A 21160-nucleotide genomic window follows, 5' to 3' on the forward strand; every position below is an offset into this window, starting at 1 on the left:
CTTTTGTTGGGCATAAACAACACATAACTTGTTTCCCATTTGCTCCTTCCCAGCAAGCCTAGCACAACTGACAGTGTTGTAATCACTTAAACATACTGTAATCAAAATATCTTCATGACTAGTTGAAAAATGAATTATCATGAGAGTCATTTCTGCACCATTTGTCTTCTGTTTATGTGTCAATCAGCCCAGGGAACATAGCCTTGCAAGAAGGGCTATAGAGTGCTGGGGGTGGAGGACAAGGCCAAACACACCTTAATATCCTTCACAAACACAGCTTTGTTCATGGAGATGCATTAAACTCAAAGCAGATGAGGAAAGATAAGGACCGTCCCAATTCCTGTGACATTTAATCTCCAGTTCAATTGAACATATTTAGTACTTAGCCACAAATAGACTAAATCCTAGCTTTTAAAATGCCATTCAAATCTCCCTTTACAGTTGACATTTTAAGAAATCTACAGTTCATCATTATTTGAGATGTTTGCCAGGGATTAAATGTTATCCAACATTTCCAAGTGGCTTATGGGCAGCATTGTGCAATGGGGTTATGCTAACAGCCTATAGCAAAATAGAAGCCAGCTTCTTTTTTTTCTTTTTAGAAATGAACTCTTAAGAAATAACTCCTTCTATTGAGATAATTCAGCACTAAAGAAAGGATCCTTGGGGCTGGTGAGATGGCTCAGCGGTTAAGAGTGCCTACTGCTCTTCCAAAGGTCCTGAGTTCAAATCCCAGCAACCACATGGTGGCTCACAACCATCCGTAACAAAATCTGATGGCCTCTTCTGGAGTGTCTGAAGACAGCTACGTGTACTTACATATAAAAAATAATAAATAAATTAATTAATTAATTAATTAATTAAAAAAAAAGAAAAGATCCTTGCTGCTTTTCCAGAGGACATAAGTTTAGTCTCTAGCACCCACTGCTCTCTTCTGGAACATACACACCCACAAACATATAAGCATACATCTATTTTTTAATTAACTAAAATTAAAAATAAATAAGAAATGAAGAAATCCAGGAAGTCATTCTATGTCAACCACTAGCCTCTAAATGTCCACTCACATATACACACTCGGGAACATATACCTACATGTATGTACATATACATGCACACACATACACACATGTACACACAAATGAATCAGACATCCTTCTCCCCAGACAAATTTTTACAACTAGCTACAAAAATTCACCCTTCATTGTAAAAGTGGATCCATTGTCCCCCTCTTTCACCCAATAGCCTTAGAAATTCCTCAGATACTTAGTTATAATAAATAAGGGCTGTGATTCATTACTGGTATCTTTAAAGTCTCAGTAGAACAGGAGTAATAGCATGCTGTGAAGAAAATAACAAAACCATGTGCACACACCAGAACTGAGCCAAGAGAAGCAGACCCCACAGGTTAGCCCCATCCCTTGCCTGCTCCATCCTTGGCTGACAATCACTGACTCCACACATCAGTCCCTTTGTCTGTCACCTGTTCCTTGTCTTCACTCTCTGCCCTCAGCTCTGTGGCAGAGTCCACATGCCTCTGCTTGATATGTTCAGCCTCTCTCCACTCCCATTTCTACAATACATCCCTTGGAAGGGCTGCTCAAACTTCTGTAAAAGCTCCCTGTGAACAACAACCCAGGCATATGTGTTCTGTCCCTCATACCAACCTTGTTCCAGGTTCCATCAAGCCTCCTGAACAATTTACAATCAAGGGATCCTTTTAGGACTAAACCATCTCCAATGCTTCCCGTTTGTCTGGGTGGTATTAAAGCCCTTATTCTAAGTTCAGTAATTTTTTTCAAGAAATAGATTTATTCCTTCCAATTCTCTTATCCAAACAGTTGCTCATAAAAGTCCATGAATGTTTACTAAAGTCTAAGGGCTAGGCATTCAAAAATAATAAATACATTTGACTTTCATTAGCAAGGATGGCTGGGCTGATGAGGATTGGCTGCTTCTTTCAAGGCTCTGGCCCAAGCATTTTCACTAATTGATCAGATAAATCCTGTCCTACCTGTTTTAAAATGATAGCTACATTGTACAGCACTATAACTCATGCTGAAACTAAGATCATCAAACAAGTACAGCTTCTGGTGCTTACACTCTCTGGGTACTGTTCCAGAACTCTTCTGAGTGGCATTGGATGACATCATCATCACAAATAAAAAACATGAAAATGCACTAATGTGGCATAAATAGACTGTAAGTGGATGATCCGTGTATAGCATAAAAGCTTAAACCACATGGCAAGTTGGATCTGAGCATTGTGAGGCATCCTGTGAATACCAACATGTATTTATTATTATTATTATTATCATTATCATTATTATGGTAATAATGGTAATTATTATGGCAATAATAATGATAATAATAATACAGGCAGAATGTTACTTTTTCTGACCTTGGATGGAAAGATGTGCTCTGAACAGCTCAGAAATTTTCAGTGTTTTCCCATATCCAAACCTCAGAGTATAAAAATGAAAGGATATTCATAATTTTTAAAGAGTTTTGTTTTACTTTTAATTATAGGAATGAGTGAAAATGTCCTTGGAAACCAGGGCACAGATCCACCCAGAGCTGGAGGTACAAATGGTTGAGCCAATGTGAGTTCTGGGAATTGATTTTAGGTCCCCTCCAAGAGCAGCATGTCCTCTTAACTGCTAAGCACAGGAGAATGTTCTAGCCCCTGTAATCTTTACTTATAAATAGAGTACAGAATTTATCAACATAGATCTTCAAATAAGGACTGCTTGCATACTAATTGTCCTTCAGGGAAGTACAGTCCAGTGAAGGACTGGGAGCCATTGCTGTAGCAAGTGTGTGTGTATGTACCAATGCACAGAGCCGACGCTGCTATGGACCACAGGACAGCTGTTCTCCACTCGCAGTGTCAGTGTGACCCGATGCTCAGGGTCTGTATCAAAATCTCACACATGGGAGACTGAAGCAGAAGGATCTGGAGTTCCAGGCCAGCTTGGACTGCACTGTCATAACCACAAACATATGGAAGTAAAACAAGGCTGGGCAGTGATGAAACACACCTTTAATCCCAGCATGATAGGTGGATCTGAGTTCAAGGCCAGCCTGGTCTACAAAAGAGTTTCAGGACAATCAGGGATATTAAGAGAAACCCTGTCTTGGAAAATAAAAACCAAAAACAAACAAACAAAACATAATAAAGAATAAAATCAAATAAAAAAGGGAGGGAGGGAGGGAGGGAGGGAAGGAGGGAGGGAGGGAAGGAGGGAGGGAGGAAGATAAAGGTAAAAACAAAAACAAAAAAACAAAAACCCTCTTCTAGGGGTCTAACTCTCTTCTGGAGCCTTGGCACACTGCTTTGCCTGTAGTTCTATGTCCTCCCTGACAGAAGCACCTTACAAGGTGTGCCATGTACAGGCCCTGTGACTACCACCCTAGAATACTGGTTAGTCAGATCTGAAACAAGACAGTTTTTGCTTCTTTTTTCAGTAAACCAGAAAAGTCTCTCCCAACATAAGAACATTCCTTTGCAAGTCTCACACTTGCAAAGTACATCCCTCCATTCTAACTCTAACCAGTAATACTTTTAATTTGAAATTGTCTCAAGATTGAGTATATATTAACAAAGAATCTCTTTACAAGTTTATTGCTTCTTGTGGAGCAATGGTGGTCTCACAGGTGACATTAATTTAAACACCTAACCATTTTCCATGCATTTATACCATTTCTGTAGCTCTTAAATTTGACTGTCAACTTGGTTTGACTTGGTTTCCAGAAGTGAGAACTCTCCTCATCCTTACAGCAAGGGACTTTTACATTCACCACTGACACCGCAGACAAAGCTGCCTTGTGCATTTTCAGAATTTTCTGTTCTACACTGGAAATCAAACTGCTGCAGAAGAATAGCTCTAGGGAGATGACTAGGCATTCAATTTCCATTTTTAAAAAAAAAATAATAGCAATACTGGTTTTGGTGGCACATACCTGTAGCTCCAGTACTGGGAGATCAAGGCAAGGGGATTGGATGCTCAGGGTCATCTTCAGATACATAGTACATGAGATCAGACGAAAGTGCACGAGACCCTATCTCCACACCCGCGTCCACCAAAATCAAATCAAATCAAAACAAAACAAAACAAAACACACAAACTTGAAAAAGATGCAGTTGTTTCTGTTTCCTGGTCTCCTGTATTATATTAACATTACTAGGACTGAAAGATGTCTAGCTGGTTTTGTATCATGGGCATGGGTAAGACTAATGGTTCTTTCAGGGGAAAAAAATCAATGTATTTTGAAAATAATTTTGCATGTTTTATAATAAAGTCACAGTAAAAGATGCTCCACCTTCCAAAGCTAAGCTTATGGTTTAGTTATGTTGGTGACCCTTGGAGCTCTCCATAGTGAGCATGTGAGTCTCTTTTTTCATGGGAAAGGTCACCCTGACAGGTGCTCTCTGAGTTTCCCCATCTGTATTTTGTAGCACAGGCATTTTGTAATTCTAACAGTTATTTGATTGGATATTATGAAATAGAGATCTTTCTCAGTTTCTCTGTCTTCCCAGTTTGAGATATGACATTCTGGAGTGTTTCCTCTTGTGGACCACAGCTTGCCTAACTTCCCCCAATGCAAGCTGAGTGCTCCATGTTTCTATTTTAGAGGTCTTGTGGTAGAGCCGCAGCTCACTTACTGTCTTCCTTCTATTTTTTTTCCTCCAATTTTTTATTAGGTATTTACTTCATTTACATTTCAAATGCTATCCCAAAAGTTCCTATACCACCCCCCCTCCCCCGCTCTGCTCACCTACCCACCCACTCCCACTTCTTGGCCCTGGTGTTTCCCCTGTACTGGGGCATATAAAGTTTGCAAGACCAAGGGGCCTCTCTTCCCAATAATGGCTGACTAGGCCATCTTCTGCTACATATGCAGCTAGAGACACAAGCTCTGGGGGTACTGGTTAGTTCATATTGTTCCACCTATAGGGTTGCGGACCCCTTCAGCTCCTTGGGTACTTTCTCTAGCTCCTCCATTGGGGGCCCAGTGTTCCATCCAATAGCTGACTGTGAGCATTCACTTCTGTGTCTGCCAGGCACTGGCTTAGCCTCACAAGAGACAGCTATATCAAGGTCTCTTCAGCAAAATCTTGCTGGCATATGCAATAGTGTCTGTGTTTGGTGGCTGGTTATGGGATGAACCCCCGGGCGAGGCAGTGTCTGGATAGTCCATCCTTTTGTCTCAGCTCCAAACTTTGTCTCTATAATTCTTTCCATGGGTGTTTTGTTCCCAATTCTAAGAAGGGGCGAATTGTCCACACTTTGGTCTTTTTTCTTTTTGAGTTTCATGTGTTTTGTAAGTTGGATCTTGGGTATTCTAAGTTTCTAAGTATCAGTAAGTGCATATCATGTGAGTTCTTTTTTTTTTTTTTTTTTTTTTTTTGGTTTTTTTAAAAACAGGGTTTCTCTGTGTAGCCTGGGCTGTCCTGGAACTCACTCTGTAGACCAGGCTGGCCTCAAACTCAGAGATCCACCTGCTTCTGCCCCCCAAGTGCTGGGATTAAAGGCATGAGCCACCATGCCCAGCTGAGTTCTTTTGTGATTGTGTTACCTCACCCAGGATGATACCCTCCAGATCCATCCATTTGCCTAGGAATTTCATAAATTCATTATTTTTAATAGCTGAGTAGTACTCCATTGTGTAAATGTACCACATTTTCTGTATCCATTCCTCTGTTGAGGAACATCTGGGTTCTTTCCAGCTTCTGGCTATTATAAATAAGGCTGATATGAACATAGTGGAGCATGTGTTCTTATTACCAGTTGGAACATCTTCTGGATATATGCCCAGGAGAGGTATTGCTGGATCCTCCGGTAGTACTATGTTCAATTTTCTGAGGAACTGCCAGACTGATTTCGAGAGTGGTTGTACCAGCTTGCAATCCCACCAACAATGGAGGAGTGTTCCTCTTTTTCCACATCCTCACCAGCATCTACTGTCACATGAATTTTTGATCTTAGCCATTCTGACTGGTATGAGGTGGAATCACAGGGTTGTTTTGATTTGCATTTCCCTGATGATTAAGGATGTTGAACATTTAACTGGTTTTCTGGAGTCCATCTTCTTGATTTCTTTATATATATTGGATATCAGTCCCCTATCTGATTTAGGATTGGTAAAGATCCTTTCCCAATCTGTTGGTGGCCTTTTTGTCTTATTGACAGTATCTTTTGCCTTACAGATGCTTTAGCTGGATATCAAATTAACTCAAACAAATCAGTGGCTTTTCTCTAATCACAGGATAAACAGGCTGAGAAATAAATTAGGGAAACAACACCTTTCACAATAGTCACAAATAATATAAAATACCTTGGTGTGATTCTAACTAAGGAAGTGAAAGATCTGTATGATAAGAACTTCAAGTCTCTGAAGAAAGAAATCAAAGAAGATCTCAGAAGATGGAAACATCTCCCATGCTCATGGATTGGCAGGATCAATATAGTATGTGGATTGGCAGGATCAATATAGTGAAAATGGCTACCTTGCCAAAAGCAATCTACAGATTCAATGCAATCCCCATCAAAATTCCAACTCAATTCTTCACTGAGTTAGAAAGGGCAATTTGCAAATCCATCTGGAATAACAAAAAAACCTAGGATAGCAAAAACTCTTCTCAATGATAAAAGTATCGCTGGTGGAATCACCATGCCCTACCTAAAGCTATACTACAGAGCAATTGTGGTAAAAACTGCATGGTACTGGTATAGTGACAGACAAGTAGACCAATGGAATAGAATTGAAGACCCAGAAATGAACCCACACACCCATGGTCACTGATCTTTGACAAGGAACCTAAAATCATCCAGTGGAAAAAAAGCATTTTCAACAAATGGTGTTGTCACAACTGGCAGTTATCATGTAGAAGAATGCAAATTGATCTCCTTGTACTAAGGTCAAGTCTAAGTGGATCAAGGAACTTCACATAAAACCAGAGACACTGAAACTTATAGAGAAGAAAGTGGGGAAAAGCCTCAAAGATATGGGCACAGGGGAAAAATTCCTGAATAGAACAGCAATGGCTTGTGCTGTAAGATCGAGAATTGACAAATGGAGCCTCATAAAATTACCGTCTTCCTTCTTAACTCTTCTTCATTACTTCTATTTCACGTCGCTGGGTTTATCATTTACTTTCTGATCTTGAGCTTTAGCAAATCTTCAGAATAGGCTTCTATGCCTCCAAATAACAAAATATTTTGCTTTTTTATATCATACTGTACCCATAATCTCTTAATTACTTGAATTTTCTTTAAGCAGCCTTTTTTTCCTACAGAAAAAAATCATTGATTTTTATCTTAAAATTTAATGAGTAGATATATAGACAGCTACCACTGTACACATTATACACCTACACATACACATATACTTGGCTTATCTATTGTCTATCCATACCTCCTCCAGGACTGTGTGAGGTTGATTTGTACACTAGGACCTCTATAACCCACTGAATAAGTATTCCTTGGTCTTGATGAGCAATTTGTGTCATTTAACTCGCTGTCTGCCCTCAGTGTGTGTAAAGACTAAATAGAAATTCTAGGTTAATAAAACACTAATTATTTTCCTGTGAAGGTTCTATGACCCAGTATAGGGGAATGCCAGGACCAGGAATGGGAGTGGGTGGGTTGGGGAGCAGGGGGGAAGGGGATAGGGGATTTTTGGAGGGAAAACCAGGAAAGGGGATAACATTTGAATTGTAAATAAAGAAAATATCTAATAAAAAACGTTGTAAGTAGAAAAATAAAGAATGCATGTGATGGGCTTACACCATTCTGATCATGGCAGAGGAAGAGCACTGTGAACTTGCAGATCATTAAAGGAATCCCATGGGGGAAAGAAAGGACTTTTTAAAGAGAAAAGTAATGACCAAAAAATGAGAGAAGGAACAGGAGTCAAGTGCCTGTGGAATGTTATTAAATAAAATAATATATGTATAATTGGAGTACTAAGGAGGGAGGAAAATAGATATTTGTGAAGGTAATAACTGAGATTATTCTAAAATTGATGGAGAACATAAATTTTCAGGTCCAAGGATCTCAGTAAACCCCAAACAAAATAAACAATAATTGTTTAAAACCCATACCTATGTACACTTAATCAAATTGCTGAAATCCAAATACAAAGAGGTCTTGAAATTAACAAAAAATGGGATATGCCTGAGTCAATTCTGACTGAAATAGCAGAGAGCCAGATGTTGGGCTGACAAATAAGCAGCATGAATGCCCAGAATTCTGAAGATTAGAAGGTTTAATGTAAATGCTCTAGCAGACTGATACTCAGTGCAAGTCTGCTTCCTGGTTCATAGATGTTGTTCTCTTCCATTGCACAAGAGGTAAGGGAGCTTCATGGGGCCACTTAAAGTGGCCCTTGTTCCATTCAGGAAAACCTCAAACTCATAATAAAACCACTTCCCAAGTCCAACTATCAGATGCCCTCACACTGTAGATTAGATTTAAACATCTGAACTTTGGAGGGACACAGACATTAAATCTGAGGACATTTTGGATAAAGAACCCACGATGCATCAAATCTGATCTCTCAACAGAACAAGGGCAAGAAGGCATCAGGATGACACTGACAAAATATGGTAGAAAATTATCAAGTTAGACTTCTATAGCCTTCAAAAATGACAGTAAAAAAAAAAAATCCTCTCCCTTCCCCAGCCCTTCAGCATAACAAAGGCTGAGTGAACAGTCATCAAGAGGGAGAGGGCAACATAGCCACAGCCCAGCACAGGGCTAGAACCAATAGTGATGCTGTGGGAATCTCTTGAGTGTAGGAGAAAATAGTTTTGAAGTCTCAGATTCTAGACATTGGGATTAAATAAAACTTTGGAAATAAAGCCAAGGGAACAATAACTTGAGTAATGAGGAAGACATTACTGAAAGCTAACTGAGATGCCTGAACACGGTGAAGGGAGTTCAGGCATAGTGAAGCAGCCTGGCATTGAACATCAGAGGCTGAGCAGGATGAGGGAGACAGAGACAGTATGAAGTATCTGAGTCTGAACAGGAGACTAGAAAGAACATCTAGTATCTGGACAATCTATTATGGTAGTCATGATTTAAATGTGAAATGTCATCGCTTCTCGGCCTTTTGGCTAAGATCAAGTGTGAAATGTCTCCCAAAGGCATGGTCACGTGAATGGTCAGAGGAGGGGATTTGGGAAAGTGGCAAGTGTATAAGGGCTCTGAGCCAACTGATGGATTAGTCATGTGACAGAATTATTGAAAGGTAATGGGGCCTATTTGGAGACATTAGATGATAGGGGGCATTTCCTTGAAGAGTACACCTTATCTACAGGACCCTCTCCTCTCTGGTTTCCTTCCTTTGGCTCTCCTTTATATTTCCTGGCACCGTGAAATAAGCAGCTTTGCTCTACTGCATGTCCTGGGTCATGCTGCTGGATTTCACGATAGCTTAAAACTCAGTGGAGACAGCTATGGAACCTGGGATCCAAAGTAAACTTTTCCACTTTTAAATTATTTTTCTCAGGAATTTTGTCACTAAAACAAAAACCTGAGTAACTCAAGGGTGAGTCACTGCCCAGTACAGCTGCAAAGGCAGGGGCTGTGGAAGACAGAAGATCTGAGGTGCAGGGAGAACTAGCAGAGGAAGATGAAGGAGGGCTCATACTGGCCAAAGAGAAGAACTGCAAACAGAGAAAATATGACACACAAAACTATAACTGTGATTTTACAAAGGTTCAAACCTTTTCTTGGGAGTTTGTGAAATAAAATTTTAACAATATAGAGAGAATGCCAAGCAATACATTCATCGGGTCTAACTTAATATTTATTTTTGTTGTTTCATTTAGTTGAGATTGAACCAACCCTCTGCCTAAGGCCTTGCTTATGCTCAGTGAATGAGCTGTTGCTCAGCTACACCCTCAACACTAATCAATTCTTTGAAGATTTTTTTTTTTTTTTTGGTGTTTTGAGACAGGGTTTCTCTGTATAGCCCTGGCTGTCCTGGAACTCACTTTGTAGACCAGGCTGGCCTCGAACTCAGAAATCCACCTGCCTCTGCCTCCCGAGTGCTGGGATTAAAGGCATGCACCACCACGCCTGGCTATCAATTCTTAAATGATAGTGCAAGTATATGTTTATAAAAAGTGATCATATCCCTTGGCAATAAAGCTAAAGCTGAAAGAAAAACCCCTGAAATCACAGAAAATGTAATTAAACAGGAATTGGTAACAAATAACATATGGAAAATACTGAAATTTTAGAAACTATGCAACACTTAATTTCTATGTGCAAGAAAAATATCAAATGGAAGTATCAGGGAGATGAAAGAGAAATGTGCAGGCCTATGCTTATTACAGCACTGTGTACAGTAGTTAAATATGAAAGTAATTTAAGTGTCTACCCGCTGGTGAATACTATTCAGCTACAGAAAGAATAAAAGCCTAAAATGTTCCAATAACATATATGGAAATATGGACAATTATGTTAAAGGAAATAAACACCTGAAAATAGTCTATTCATAAAAGTAGAAAAAATAATGGTGATAAATGTGTGTTAGGGAAGGGAGATACAGAGAAGACAGATGATGGGTATCAAAATACAGTTAGGGAAGAAAAATGAGTTCTAATCTTTAGTGAGGTCTCTATAGTTTACAATAATTCAATATGTGTTTTACAAAATGGAGAGTTTCTTTGTGTTCAAATCTTCCAACATTAAGAAATGATACATAGTCAAGAGATGGCAATAATTGCCAGGACTTCAAACTGGAGAGGTGGCTTAGTGACTGAGAGCATTTGTTGGTCTTGCAGAGGACCTGCTTGGGTTCCTAATACCCACATGGCAACTCACAAACATTTGTAACTCCAGGTTGAAGGGATCTAACACTTTCTTCTGAAATGCACAGGCACCAAGCACACATGTGGTGCATAGGCATACATCCAGGAAAAACACTCATACACGAAAAATAAAATAAATCTCAAAAAATTTTAAATAATTATTCTGATTTCATTGCTATACATTGTTGGGTCATCAATAATATGTCCCAGAAACATTTACAATCATTATATGTCCATAAACTTTCTTGAGCCTTAAGGATTTTAAGTAGAAAATACTGTTAAATATTATGAATTAGATGAAAATTAAAATGACTATCCAGCACTCAGCCCCAAATGGAACATCTATATCAGACAAACACACACGCAGTATCATGAAATTCTATTATCCAGATATGATACAGCAATTGCATTCATGGACACAAGCAGGTACAGAGACATGCATAAGATTTAAGTTTCCAGCTTCCCATTATGAATACAGGATGCACCCATGAGCCCACATCTGTCCTTGGGTGTCATTGTTGACTTGAACTAAGAGGGACAATCATTTTGTATAAAACTGTAGTGACTGGGGTCCAATTGAGCATATATGGAAAGAAGACCAGATACCAGAGGGTAATGTGAGGAAATGTCTTCATAATATGTTGTATATGAGATTGTTAAAAACAAACAAACAAACAAACAAAACAGTAAAGTGTATCCTGAGATTTCCAGATGAGAGAGAGAGAGAGAGAGGCAATTAATGCTAATAAATTAAATAAAATGAACATATTTCTTGATAAACAGAAGTTTAAGTTTCAACTATGGGGGAAAGCCTTTAAAAATAATTACTAATAATAACAACATAAACATACTTAGAGAATTATTAAAATGCACATTTTCTACATTAATAACTGTAAAACATTGCTATGATCAATTACACATCCAGACTAAAGGAGAGACTATACGTCATCTACCTCAATCCCATCTCAGTGAAACACTGGGACTCCCTTCACTATTAACCTCTTTGGCCTGGGCAACAGGCATCACAACAAGAGACACACAGTGTGCCACAGCTATGGCTCCAAGGCTACCACCTTCAGAAGTTGACCTGCAGCCTTACCAAGCACAAAAGAAAAGATGAGTGAATGCCAAGGCTGGGAGGCAAAACGTTGCTGGGCAAATGAGGTACCTGAATATGCATTCAGATATGGATTCTCCAAAGGAGCAGCAGCCCCAAAGGAGGCTGTAGTATCCAGTTCATCCTGAGGGTTTCAACTATTAGTCATTGTGTATTATGGTTTCAAAAGTTAAGTTTTTTTACATTTCCACAAATTAATCATGATATACAATAATAGTTATTAAAACTATACAACTTTATAAAAATTTAAATAAAATGATGCAAAATTTTAGCTAGAAATCCAAACCATAGCCCAAATCATCTTAAAGACTTGGGAGATTCATACTGCTTATTACAAAGCTACAGTGATCAAAACAGTGTGGCCCTGGTACAAGAAAAGGAAAAATAAGTCAGTGGGGAAAGGGGGAACATTGGTTAAGCATCAGTTCATAATGCCTAAAACCAGACAGAAATATAATGGTAAAATATAATCATGAGCCAATGTACCCAAGTTACAAAAACATAAAATACCAGCAAACTGAATACAAGAAAATTGGAGCCCAACTGCATGAGGTCTTTTCATCTAGCCAGCTACATCACTGCAAAGGCAAGAAGTCAACTTCAGCAAATGATACTGGGACAATGGGATATTGGATGAAAAGTTAACATTGACCTTTTTTATTTCAAATAAAAAATTAGCTCATTTCTAAATTATCAAGTACACTAGTCATAACATTAAAAAATGATAAGTTCAACTGTATCAAATAACAAACTTACACTTTAAAAGTAGTATGAGTGTTCAGTGACATATATGTGTGGTGATGTATTTGGACACTGAATATATAAGTGACTTGTTCCAAAGAATTTACATGTGGGTAACAAGACAATTACCTGATATTATTATTGGAAGATAAAAATACAGACAGGATCTTTTAGTTTCCATCTGTGCTCAGGACTTTACCCTGTGTCACAGCTCTCCCTACCCAAATCCTGCCCAGAGAGAGCAGGTTTCTCAGGAATGCTGTCCCACCTAAGATCACAGGTGAGACCACAACTATTGCTCAAACACCTGGCCTAAGTGGGAAGTACCATGGAGCCCACAGGACACAGAAACTGCAGAGAAACTGGGGAAATGATCCTTCCAGTTTCCATCTGCGCCCTGGAGCTAACCCTGTGCCACATTTCTCTATACCCAAATCCTGCCCAGAGAAAGCTAGTCTCCTAGAAGTGCTGACACACCTAGATCACAGGTTCATAGGAAGGACAAGCTACAGTCAGAGACAGCAAGATAAGCTAACACCAGAGATAACCACATGGCAAGAGGCAAACATAAGAACGCAAGCAACAGAAACTGAGGATACTTGGCATCATCAGAACCCAGTTCTCCCACCACAGCAAGCCTTGGATAACCCAACGCACTGGAAAAGCAAGATTCTATTTTAAAATCACATCTTATGATGATGATAGAGGATGTGAAGAAGGACATAAATAACTCCCTTAAAGAAATACAGGAAGTAAGAGTGGGTGAGTAGGGGAGTGGCGAGGAGGTTATAGAGGACTTTTGGGATAGCATTGGAAATGTAAATGAGGAAAATACCTAATAAAAATATTTTAAAAAAAGAAATACAGGAGAACACAGTTAACAGCTAGAAGCCCTTAAAGAGGAAACACATAAATCCCTTAAAGAATTACAGGAAAACACAACCAAACAAGTGAAGGAACTGAACAAAATCATCCAGGATCTAAAAATGAAAATAGAAACAATAAAGAAATCACAAAGGGTGACAACCCTGGATATAGAAAACCTAGGAAAGAGAACAGGAGTCACAGATGCAAGCATCATCAACAGAATACAAGAGATAGAAGAGAGAATTTCAGGTACCATAGAAAACATCTGAGTTCGAGGCCAGACTGGTCTGCAAAGTGAGTTTCAGAACAGCCAGGGCTATACAGAGAAACCCTGTCTTGAAAAACCGAAACCGAGAGAGAGAGAGAGAGAGAGAGAGAGAGAGAGAGAGAGAGAAGAAGAAGAAGAAGAAGAAGAAGAAGAAGAAGAAGAAGAAGAAGAAGAAGAAGAAAGAAAGAAAGAAAGAAAGAAAGAAAGAAAGAAAGAAAGAAAGAAAGAAAGAAAACACTGACACAACAGTCAAAGAAAATGCAAAGTGCAAAGATCTCCTCCCAAAAAACATACAGGAAATCCAGAAAATGAGAAGACAAAACCTAAGGATAATAGGTATAAAAGAGAGAAGATTCCCAAATCAGTGGGCCACTAAAAATCTTCAACAAAATTATAGAAGAAAACTTCTCTAGGCGAAAGGAAGAGATGCCCATAAACATACAAGAATCCTACAGAACCCAAAATAGATTGGACTAGAAAAGAAATTCCTCCTGTCACATAATAATCAAAACATCAAATGCACAAAATAAAGAAAGAATATTAGAAAGTTCAAGTAACAAATAAAGGCAGACTTATCAGACTTACAGCTAAATTCTCAACAGAGACTCTAAAAGCCAGAAGATCCTGGGCAGATGTCATACGGACCCTAAGAGAACACAAACGCCAGCCCAGGCTACTATACCCAGCAAAACTCTTAATTATCATAGATGGAGAAACCAAGATATTCCATGGCAAAACCAAATTTACATGATATCTTTCCACAAGTCCAACCCTACAAAGGATAATAGATGGAAAACTCCAACACAAGGAGGGAAACTACACCCTAGATAAAGCAAGAAAGAAATCTTTCAACAAACCTAAAAGAAGATAGCCACACAAACATAATTTCACCTCTAACAACAAAAAATAACAGGAAGCAACAGTCACTGGTCCTTAATATCTCTTAACATTAATGGGCTCAATTCCCTAGTAAAAAGACATAAACTAACAGACTGAATATGTAAACTGAACCCAGCATTTTGCTGCACTCAGGAAACACACCTCAGTGACAAAAGACAGATACTACCTCAGAGTAAAAGGCTGGAAAACTTTTCCCCAAGCAAATGGTCCCAAGAAAGAAGCTGGAGTAGCCATTCTAATATCGAATAAATTCAACTTTAAACCAAAAGTTATCAAAAAAAATGATAAGAAATGACACTTCATACTCATCAAAGAAAAAAAATCTACCAAGCTGAAATCAATTCTGAACATCTATGCTCCAAATGCAAAGACACCAACATTCACAAAAGAAACTTTACTAAAGCTCAAAGCACACATTGAACCTCACACAATTAATAGTGGGAGACTTCAACAGCCCACTATCATGAATGGACAGATCATGGAAACAGAAATTAAATAGAGGCACAGTGAAACTAACAGAAGTTATGAACCAAATGGATCTAAAAGATATTTATAGGACATTTCATCCTAAAGCAAAGAATATACCTTCTTCTCATTATCTAACAGTGCCTTCTCCAAAACTGACCATATAATTGGTCACAAAACAGGCCTCAACAGAATCAAGAAAATTGAAATAATCCTATATACTCTATCATATCACCACAGACTAAGGCTGGTCTTAAATACCAACAAAAACAATGGAAGACACACATACACATGGAAGCTGAACAAAGCTCTACTTGATGATAACTTGGTCAAGGATGAAATAAAGAAAGAAATTAAACACTTTTTAGAATTTAAGTAAAATGAAGGCACAACATACCCAAATTTATGGGACACAATGGAAGCAGTGCTAAGAGGAAAACTCAACTCTGAGTGCCTCCAAAAACAAACTAGAGAGAGCATACACTAGCAGCTTGGATCACATCTGAAAGCTCTAGAACAAAAAGAAGCAAATATACCCAAGAGGAGTAGATGGCAGGAAATAATCAAACCAAAGAGAAACAAAAAGAGCTATACAAAGAATCAACAAAACCAGGGGCTGGTTCTTTGAGAAAATCAACAAGATAGATAAACATTTAGCCAGACTAACGATAGGGCACAGAGACACTAATTTAAAATAAAACTGACAACACTAACTCTTTGACATTGCAGGGACTGTATAAATTCTACAAACACTTTCTAACAATTAAGTGTCTGTTCCATAACAGAACAACACACTGTGAATATGCAAAATGAGCCACATATCTAACAGGGTTTGTTAGGTCCAGCATAACAACTGATTTAAAAACACCAGCGGTAAGCTTTTGGGGGTAAAGAACATGTTCTGTATTTACTGTTGGCTGGTGGCTGGGTGAACATACACAGCTGTTAAAATTGATCAGCCTGAATAATTAAGCATAAAACAACCCATCACTTTGAAACAACAACAAAAAAACATCACAAACTATAAGCTTTCCCTTACACATCCTTGGACCAGAAACATAGTCATTCTTAAAGATTGCAAGATACAAATAACCAAAAGGGCATGAAAGGAGAAAAGCACAGATGGAGGTCTGGCTTGTCCCTAAGGCAGGCTGTGATTGAGTGAGTGGAGGGTAAGGAAAAGTTCCTAAATTGTTTCTTCCCTTCCTAATAATTTACTAACGTGTTTCCTTCCATGGGCACCTTCCTTCGTACACGTCCTTCTTCACAGGTTAAGAATGCACTGTTTTGTTTGACTTTGTACAAGTCTTTAATGAAGAAGAATACTGAGCCATCTAATTACACAACTGCTGACTTACACACATATCACAACTGACTGTATTCAATGTGGAGAAATCACACCTACTCAGTCCTCAAGTTGAAAATGCCTAGCACTAAAAGAAAATTAGACAAGCTGGATTGGTGGCTCTGCCATTAAGAGTATTTACTGCTCTTCCAGAGGACCTGAATTCAGTTCCCAGCACCCACATCTGGTGGCTCACAAATGCCTGTGGCTCACTCCCTCCAGGGGAATCTGTAGGCATCTTCTTCTGATCTCAGTAAACATGTGTGTGCGCGAGCACACACACACACATTTTAAATTTTAATATTTTAAAGGAAACAAAATTTGGACTGGAGAGATTGCTCAGTAATTAAGAGCAATCTCTTAATTACTGATCTCCCGGGGTACCTGGGTTCAATTCCCAGCAGTTTACAACAGTCTATAGCACAATTCTATGAAGTTTGATTCCTTTTTTGTTCTCTTTAGGCACCAGGCTCACAAGTAGTGTACACACACACATACATGCATACATACATAAAATAAAATACAACAAAAATGGAGGAGTCAGTGATTCACTTAATGAGCTATATTTTTGTATTCAACTTTAATCTATAAGCAACTTCTAAAAGCATGCAAATCAAAATGATGAAAATGCAAAAGAAAGAGTTACAAGCAAGCCATATACTATATGTTTAGTATAAACTCTAAAAGTTCACAGACACTGGTTTTACAGCAACAAGTTATCTGGGAAGCCACAGAGGGATTAAATCTCTTCAGGATACATATGAGCATAGTTAGACAATTTTTCCTTAAAAAGAACAAATAAATCCAATGCAAAAATCTCTTCAAGACATATAAATGCAGCATAATTATATTTGAACCACAGAACATAGGCAATTTGGAGTTCTCCTTCCCATCATGGCTTTAATTCTATCCTTGTGTGTGCTCCATAAAGAAGCTTTCACTACTTGATCACATGGCACTGTGCCCTGTGACAGTCAGCTCAACAAACGTTCATTTTACTACATATGGGAGGAATATGGGATAAATTGTGGGAAATTTGTTTGCCAGTTAAGTAAATGTTGGGCAAAGTTTCTTAGAATTCTGTATATGACAGACTTCACCCTGGTATCTTCTACATAACATGACATTTAACTCTTTTGTAGCACATGCTTATACTCAAGAGATGACCTTTAAATGTTAAGATTATTTTGACACAACAGGAGATTCAAGACATCAGGTCTTCAGCACAGTACAGCCCATGCATGCCAAGGTTTTAGTATAAAACATTAGGGGCCGAAAATCATGAAGATGTGTGAGTTCATAATCTTCTTTGTAGAACAAAAGAAAAAGGAAATAAAAAAGAAAGCTCTTATCACTGTTCAAGATTCCTAGGGGCCTCTGGCAAATTGTATATTTGAAAGCTGGTTCTGTGTTATAAGGGAAAAACAAATCCTCCATTCTGCCTTTTCTACATGAACTGTGTTTCAGGCCAACCAACATTCACACTACATCTGTCAGATCCAACACTCCAACTGCAAATATATGAGGCTCACAAAACAGTATGCATGAATATACTGTATAAAAAAGTTACTATCTTTTAACTAAAGACCTTCTAGGCCCCAGACAAAAGGACAAAATAATTTACAAAGAAGAAATTAGGTGAGTATCACACTAACTTTTTAAATTTTGCATTTAATCATAAATAACAGAAATTCCTGTTTATTTGTTTTTAAGAACTTTTTACATGAACATTATATCTACTTCACTCCACCCCTTTTTTCTTCCAAACTATTCCCAGGTCTCTCCTCTCAAATTCATAATCTCTCCTTTAATCATTATTATTATTCCTTATTATGCACACATGGATATACAACTTAATGAGTCCCTTTAGCGTTGTTCATGTGTACATGTGTCCAAGGTTGACCACTTAGGCTTAGGTGCCCTATGTGGGAGCTCATCCCTAGATGATTCTTCCTCTCTCAGCAGCCATTGACCTCCTGAGGCTTTTCTTCTAGCAGTAGGACCAAGTCCATGCTGGCACGTTGCCTGGTGTTGTCATTATGCTAGTCTTGTTCAGACAACCATACTGCTGAGATTTCATGGGCTCACTTTCCATGCCATGCCTAGGGGACACTATCCTGCAACAGGTGCCATGGGCCTCTAGCCAGGCAACAAGGACTGTATAAATAAGTTTAGTGAAAGAGAGTGGGAGTCAAAGTCATTTCCGCTAACCATCCAAGCATGTACATAAAGTCAATTCTAACTCATAGCAACTATTGTACCTTCAGTCTCCAGGAATCATCTTTGATGATTCTACTATAAGACAAGTTCTAAATAATTAAAATATGACCAGAACTTCACTAAAAGCTCAGTGGTCAGTATGTGTTGTAAATATTACATATCCATATAGTATGTATGCACACAGGTAATCACTGATCTAAAATTGCAGAAAAGGTAGAGCACAGGAAGAATAATGTCTGGGTAGTAACATTAAGTATTCTATGATTAAATCATGGAAGGAAGAAAGAAAAGCAAACCTAGTGATTATTATATAGATGAGACTGTGAATAAAAAGACACCAGTAGGGGCAGGGATGAAGGCTCAGTTGCTAAGGTGTTTACTGAACAAGTATGAAGATATGAATTCAGATCCACCTGGATTATGTGGATATCTGCATATCTGCAATCCTGTACTTGGGGAGTGAAGACAGATTGAGTCTATGGGATTCTTAGCCAGGCAGTCTAGCGAAACCAGTGAGCTCAAAGTCCAGTAAGAGACCTTGTCTCTTCCTACGCAAATGGATGGACCTAGAGAGCATCATCCTGAGTGAGGTAACCCAATCACAAAAGAACTCACATGATATGTACTGACTAATAAGTAGATATTAGCCCAGAAACTTAGAATACCCAAGATATAAGATACAATTTGTAAAACACATGAAACTCAAGAAGAACGAAGACCAAAGTGTGGACACTTTGCCCCTTCTTAGAATTGGGAACAAAACACCCATGGAAGGAGTTACAGAGACAAAGTTTGGAGCTGAGACGAAAGAATGGACCATCTAGAGACTGCCATACCCGGGGATCCATCCCATAAACAGCCTCCAAACGCTGACACCATTGCATACACTAGCAAGATTCTGCTGAAAGAACCCTGATATAGCTGTCTCTTGTGAGGCTATGCCGGGGCCTAGCAAACACAGAAGTGGATGCTCACAGTCAGCTATTGGATGGAACACAGGGCCCCCAGTGGAGGAGCTAGAGAAAGTACTCAAGTAGCTAAAGGGATCTGCAACCCTATAGGTGGAACAACAATATGAATTAACCAGTACCCCCCGGAGCTCTAGCTGCATATATATCAGAAGATGGCCTAGTTAGCCATCAATGGAAAGAGAGGCCCCTTGGTCTTGCAAACTTTATATGCCTCAGTACAGGGGAACACCAGGGCCAAGAAGTGGGAGTGGGGGGGCATGGGGAACTTTTGGGATATTATTGGAAATGTAAATGAAGAAAATACCTAATAAAAAAACAAAAACAAAAAACAGAGAGCAATGATTAAACATTCAATTTAAAAATTAAAGCAGAATAAAGACATCTTAAAAATGTATAGGTATAATAAGAACCACTAGAACAAAACATAAATCACCCTAAATAACAACAAAAGAATAAATACTGTAAACCTGGTACAGAACCATAGCAAATTCTACAGAATACAACTAATTTAAAAGTCTGACATTTATTGAGCCCAAACATTTAAGTCACACTGATAAACACTTGTGAATGGCTTAATTTACTTACTAAACTAAGTGTTTGTTTAATTCAGTTCACTAAACAAGACCTGTATATATACTTTATACAAAAGATCAATAAAATGTATTAAGAAAAAGGCTAGCCTAAGATGTAACAGGTAGACATTTAGGAAAACAGTGGGAATACCTTGATATTATGCAAAGTAGAAAACAATGCCAGATACTTTAAATATGAGTCAAGAATAGTTCCTTGAATATTAAAAGCTACAACCTACAACAATTAGAATTAATGCACCAAAAAATATAGCTTCTGTTGTAAGAAGCCAAAACAAAAAGTTACATAAGAAGATATAGAAAAGTCCAAACAGAGTTAGTTAAACCATTTTCAGTTTTGGTTTTAGAGATTAAATGTACAAAAAAATTAATGAGCAAGAGGACCTGAGCCACAATAGCTTTGAAGAAAAGACCTAAAAACTCTATTCACTATGTTGATAGTTATATCTCTATACCAATGGCAGAGACACAAAAGTTCATCTTTTATTAGGTCATAAAGAAAGCACCAAAGGCTGGAGAGATGGTTCAGCTGGTGTGGTAGTTTGAAGGAGAATGGTCCCTGTAGGCACATGTTTGAATATTTGGTCCTCAACTTGTGGAATTGCTTGGGAAGGATTAGGATGTGTGGCCATGTTGGAGGAGGTGTGTCACTAAGGGACAGGCTTTGAGGTTTCAACAGTCTGGAGAGCTCTCTCTCTTGGCCTCTTGGCCTGTGGATCAGGGTGTAAGCTCTCAGCTACTGCACTAATGTTGGCCATGCCTCCCTATCTGTTGCCATGCTGCCCACCATGATCATCATGTACTCTAACCCTCTGGAAGCATGAGCTCTAATAAATGCCTTCTTTTAT

At 38.5% G+C, this 21160-nt stretch overlaps 1 protein-coding gene across 6 annotated transcripts in view; it reads right to left on the minus strand.

Moving 5' to 3' along the window:
- Armc4 (armadillo repeat containing 4) overlaps positions 1-21160 on the minus strand; it is a 210041-nt gene that overhangs the window by 94080 nt on the left and 94801 nt on the right. The gene's annotated exons all lie outside the window — the stretch shown is intronic.

The sequence above is a fragment of the Mus musculus genome, chromosome 18 (assembly GCF_000001635.26).
Source record: "Mus musculus strain C57BL/6J chromosome 18, GRCm38.p6 C57BL/6J".
Lineage (NCBI taxonomy): Eukaryota > Metazoa > Chordata > Mammalia > Rodentia > Muridae > Mus > Mus musculus.